The sequence below is a fragment of the Geospiza fortis genome, unplaced genomic scaffold (genome assembly GCF_000277835.1).
Source record: "Geospiza fortis unplaced genomic scaffold, GeoFor_1.0 scaffold111, whole genome shotgun sequence".
NCBI lineage: Eukaryota > Metazoa > Chordata > Aves > Passeriformes > Thraupidae > Geospiza > Geospiza fortis.
The window spans coordinates 5,728,924-5,734,259 of record NW_005054321.1 but is presented as its reverse complement, the minus strand read 5'-3'; positions in this window follow the sequence as shown (position 1 = coordinate 5,734,259).

Genomic DNA, 5,336 nt, shown 5'->3' with positions numbered 1-5,336 from the left:
CAGTTACAAAGAGTTGAAATAAGTTTGGGTTGTGTTTTTTTTTTTTTCCTAAGCCACTTCTTTGTGAATGTAGTGCTTGTTTTAAAAGCTGGATTTATGAACTGGCAAAAAATAATATTTTCTTTTGTAGGAGAAAGTGTTGCATTATGTTTCACATGACCATGTCCTAAGGTGGTTCAACGTACTGAGTTCTGTGCATACCAATAAATAGAGATCTCAGAGATTTCAGCAGTAGTGATTTACTAAAAATTATTGCTCTCTGGGAAGTACAGAAGAGCTCAGATTCATTTATATAACACCTAAAGGAGAAATGGCCAACAAAGGCTTGGACTAATATATGTGCTGGTGGAGAGTCCAACGGGCAACTTTGATACATATGTGTAATTATCCTGAAGTCAAAGTTGATGTTGCTCTGGAGATGAGGGCATGAGATATTTGCAAAAGTGACACCTATTATAGTCTTTATTTCTTCAGAGCATTTAAGCATGTGTGTAACTGCAAGTATAACCTGATTTTTTTTTTAACTTACTGCTTGACTACACAGGTGTACTCAGGAAATTGTATCCAAGTTAATTTAGGGCATGACTTCAAGATACATCAGCTGAACAGCTTTAAAATGTAAAAGGGAGGCCTGGTTTTGTGGAGTGAATGTGTCCTCACCAGAACCTGATATACGGTGATGAAGCCAGTTTGAACAAGGGTTCAGATCAACAGTTCCTAAATTTGTGGTTGGCTGCAGATGAGAAACAAGAAGGTATCTAGTGGGGAATGAGCAAGGGAAGGATTATACAAGCTGCCCGTTCTTTGTGAAACACAAAGAGGAAGAGTCCTCCTGTGGGCCAAAATGACCTTTCCTTGTAGGCCGAGTTTTCTGCCAAATCGGCTCCCATGGGTGCCTGAGCTAGTGCTGGTGGCATGGAGGGGCAGGAAGGAGGCCATGGATGGGAGGTGACAATGGAAATGCTCCCATGGGTGGGAGGTGACAGTGGAAATACACCGTCTGTGCTGCTGCAGACTTGCACAGGATGAAAGTGCCCACATCACCTTGGCCACGGGACTCCCCTGGCCTTTTACTGAGGTTGATCATGGGGAGATTTAAAAGCAATGATGAGAACATTGCTTGGAAGGATGTGACAGACCTGAGCTCCTTTTCTGAATCTGCCAAGCTCAGATGGCACATGGGAACAAAGACATCCCACCTTCCCACTACTGCAAAATGTAGCCTCTCTCTAAAGCCCTTGATATAATACACAAACCCCAATTTTCAGATTTTGTGCCTTGCCCAGTGATACCTGGGGGCAGGCCTTTTTTTCCCTATTTGTTGGTGAGGGGGAAATAGAAGAGAACTTTAGTCCCTTAAAAATAAGCATCTTGTCCTCTATGTGCCCTGAATAAATGGCATCCCATGTTGAACTTTGCTGAAAATGCTTTTTTTTTCCTTCTGAGAAAAGCTGAAAATGACACTGCATTGATATTTTGCTGCAGAGTTGTTGCCTGTAGGTAGGCTTTAGATGGAGCTGTTCTATGGAAATCAATCCTGGTAAAGCAATAACAGCTGTTATTTTGCCAGCGCACAGCAAGCAGAAACAATTGCAGAGGTACCCCCACTACAGCAATGCTACTTGGTAATTTGAAAACAATGCATGGCATAAAAAAACCCAGATAAGGCTGGGGAACCACAGCACTGTTATTCCTCCTGTTCTGAAACAGCAGACTGTAAACACACACTCTTGAAAAAAAGGGAATTCCCTCACCTCTACGTATGGCCAGTGAATAATATATTATTTATAATGCTGGGACAGCTGTGTGAAATGGATTCTGTTTGGTTTGCTCCATTTTTCATCAATTCCTTTTGTCATCCTTCTGGCTGTGTTGCCTGCTATTCCACCTCTCTGTCCAACAGGGCACTGCAAAGTGAGCTCATCTGCTGCCATGCTCCGAGCAGGATCATACCCTGTGAGCACTGTGAGGACTGGAGGGATGGGAGAGACTCCATTTCTTGGAAGCTCTTGGGCTCTTTCTTCTTAATCTATAAATAGGAAAACACCATCATCCTTCAGAATATAAATCAGTATTAGAAAGCCTCATATGGGGACAAAATACACTGGTTTCAGAAAAAAATAAAGTACTCATTTTCTTCTCAAGTTTATTGATATATTTTATGAAGGCTCAAGGATGAAAGATTCTGAGGCAATATAATAGAGTATTATAATATTAATTTGCATCAATTTCTTAAAGAGATAATTCAATTAAATAGTTCAGCCTTTAGCAACCTATTCTTTTAAAATCATATCTCTTTTTGAACTGTCAACCACTTGAAGGAACAGCCCTTGATTCTTTCTTGATTGTAAGCTAGATGAGGCAATTTTTCCTTGGGGAATAACATTAGCTAAATTAGGAACACTGTAATTTAAAGGTGATTAAGTACCTTTTGTGATTATTGTTCTAAGACTTCAATCTGATAACACTTAAGTGCATGTGTAATCTAGTCTTCCACAAGGCTACTCTCATTCATAAGTGGGTTTAAATCCTCATAAGATCAGGACCTAAATAAGTACCACAGTTAAACCTTTTATGGCACATTGACAGAGCATGTATTTGTTCTGATTGCAATGACATTTCACACTTGTGCTTGGTGCATAAACAATACGAATGCTTTTTAAAATTGGGATTTTCATTTTACAGAAGGAGAAAGCAAGGAACAGGAATATGAATGGATACATTCTGGTCACAAGGCAAGTCTGCTGGAACACCTGGGAAGACACTGTGGACTCCTGACCCTCACACATTTGTGTGCGGCTTTGCTCCAGCTGTACTTTGTGCCTTGGTGCTCAGCATGGGAGAAGCAGCAGGAACCATCCAGGCAAAGTGACCAAGTCATTGCTCAACCTGCCCACTTATGTCTGGAGAAATTCTTTCCTAACCATCCGTCTTCTTGAGGTTTCAGTAGAATTTTGTCAGCAGAGCACCCAACGTGTTGAAGGATGTCAGAACATGGGCTACTATTGCACCACTGACAAATTTAGGGCTGACATCTGTTGGGGGCTGCTGAGCAGGATGCACTCAGCTGACCCATTGTCAAGAAGTGCTGCTGGCATTTGTCCATGCACAGGATATTTTACAGAATGTCATCACTTGGTAATGAAATGCTCCCCGGTAACGATGGCTCACAAACACAGAAATAGCCTTTGCCCATAATAAAGTTTTTCAAATAATGCTTGCAGGAAGTGATTTGCTATGAATCAATCAAGCAGAGCCCAGAAATAATGTAGCAGATGGTAACCCGACATTACTGCAACATCACCAAACTACTCCTTACTCGCACTTTAAATAACCATTTGGACTCAGGTCTTTAAAGAAAAATGTTCACTCTCACTCTACAGCTGGTTGAAGCTGAATTGTCACCCCACAGAAAATTCTATCCTTAGAATCAGTAAAAGGCAGGATAAAATTAAGTCTGAAATGTCCTTCAATGCAAAAGAAAAAAATATTCAGTTATCAAGATTCTATTTTCATGCCTTCAGGCTCTATGCCCTTTCTCTATTTTTAGCTATGTTAAGCTACAAACAAAAATTTTAAATATAAAATTAACACAATCTTTGTTCTAAGTGATATATACAAAGAAAATTTAACAAAATAGATTTGAAAAAGAAAATGCTGGAAAGAACAAACACCTTCCTCTTGGCATTTTGATTTTTTGTCCTATGAATATAAAAGTTTGTTGAAATAATCATTTTTCATGCCCTAGAACCTTCAGACAGAAAAAATATTCTACCTGAACAGTTTTGATTAGGTCTCTCTAGGTTGTGACTGGGTACACTCAAGTTACAGTGGTTTAAAAAATTACTCATCATGAGATGCATTTTCTTATTTGCAAGGTAAAATCCATTATCTTACATTGTACTAACTTATTTGTTATAACTGATTGAGATTTAAAATTATTAAGTTTTCTGTTTATACCTGCATATTCTTTCATCACTGTATGAAGACTTGTTGCATGTCACAGAGCAGGCAGCCCTGATTTATTTACTAAAGTATCAATGCAGTCCTTAAACAACAGCTTTACTTGCAGAAGGAGATTTTTCACCCTCCTCTCCCATGCGCATGGTTGCACTCTGAAACCTTTCCAGAAATGAGGTTAGCCAAGGCACTGTTTGCACTAAAACAAGGATCATCCCAGAAATGGGGTGGCTGAAGAAAGCAAAGTAGGCCACCAACTTTCCCTGCCAGATTGCTGGCTGTGAGCATGTCCCACAGGAACGCTGTCACGCTGGTTGTGCGACAGCACCTGGAGCTCGGCCTGAGATGAGCAGCGTCACTATCACTGGGGACATTTGCTGGGCTCTCTGGGAGTGAGGGTCACGCAGAGCTCCAAATGAATCGCCTGCTCCGACCCCCGCAGATCAAAGCAGAGGGAAATTGCTGCACAGCCTGTGCTGCCATGGCCCTGCTGGAGACACGGCACCTGCCCAGCCTTTTCCCTCAGAGATCAGTAACACAGAGGATGATCCCTCATGGGCACCTGCCTAGGTACTGGCTGAAATGAAGCAAATTGCACTGGCACAGACACAGGCTCTTCTCAGGAAGAGTTTGTAAGGTAAATTTTAATAACTTGAATTCCTAAATTTCCATCTCAGCCGTGGTTGGTCATGCACCACTGTGTGTATGAAAGACCCTTGCACCTCTTTCAAGGTCTAAGGCTTATTCTTCTGTACATCCATGTTCCTGGTTCTACAGCAGTTTTGTACTAAAACACGTACACCACAGCCCGTGCTGTTCCCTCCGGTGTGTGATTTCTCTGGGAGGAGCAGCAGCAGGACGTTTGGAGTTCTGCTCCCCAAACCATGCGGGCGGTGCTCCATTCACACGAAGGGAGGGTCCCAGACCCTCGGTGTGCTCGGTGTGATCGCCATGTGCCAGTGTCACACATGCGCAGGGTGTAAAGCCACCGCCTGTCTGCGTGCGGAAACGGGATTTTGACCACAATGTTTTGTAAAATCTGGCAGAGTTAATGTGCAAACTGAATTACTTCAAACCCCCACGTTTTACACAACCCACTCTCACAGTCTTGCCTATCGTCTGGCATTTGTGGGAGAGGATGAATGAGCAGCCTCACAGCTGCTGCCGGCTGCACTCCCCAGGCTGCAGCTTTGCGAGGCCTCTCAGCTCGCTATCGGGGGGCTCAGGCAGACGCTTGCCACCAGAAACAGCCGAACTTAGGCCATTTCTGCGAATGTCACCAGAATAAAACAGTTTCTTCGCCGAATGCTAAACATGCAAGTCAGTTTCTGCCCTGGAGAATGGGAACGGGACCGGATCCAGCGGAGTCCTCGGGG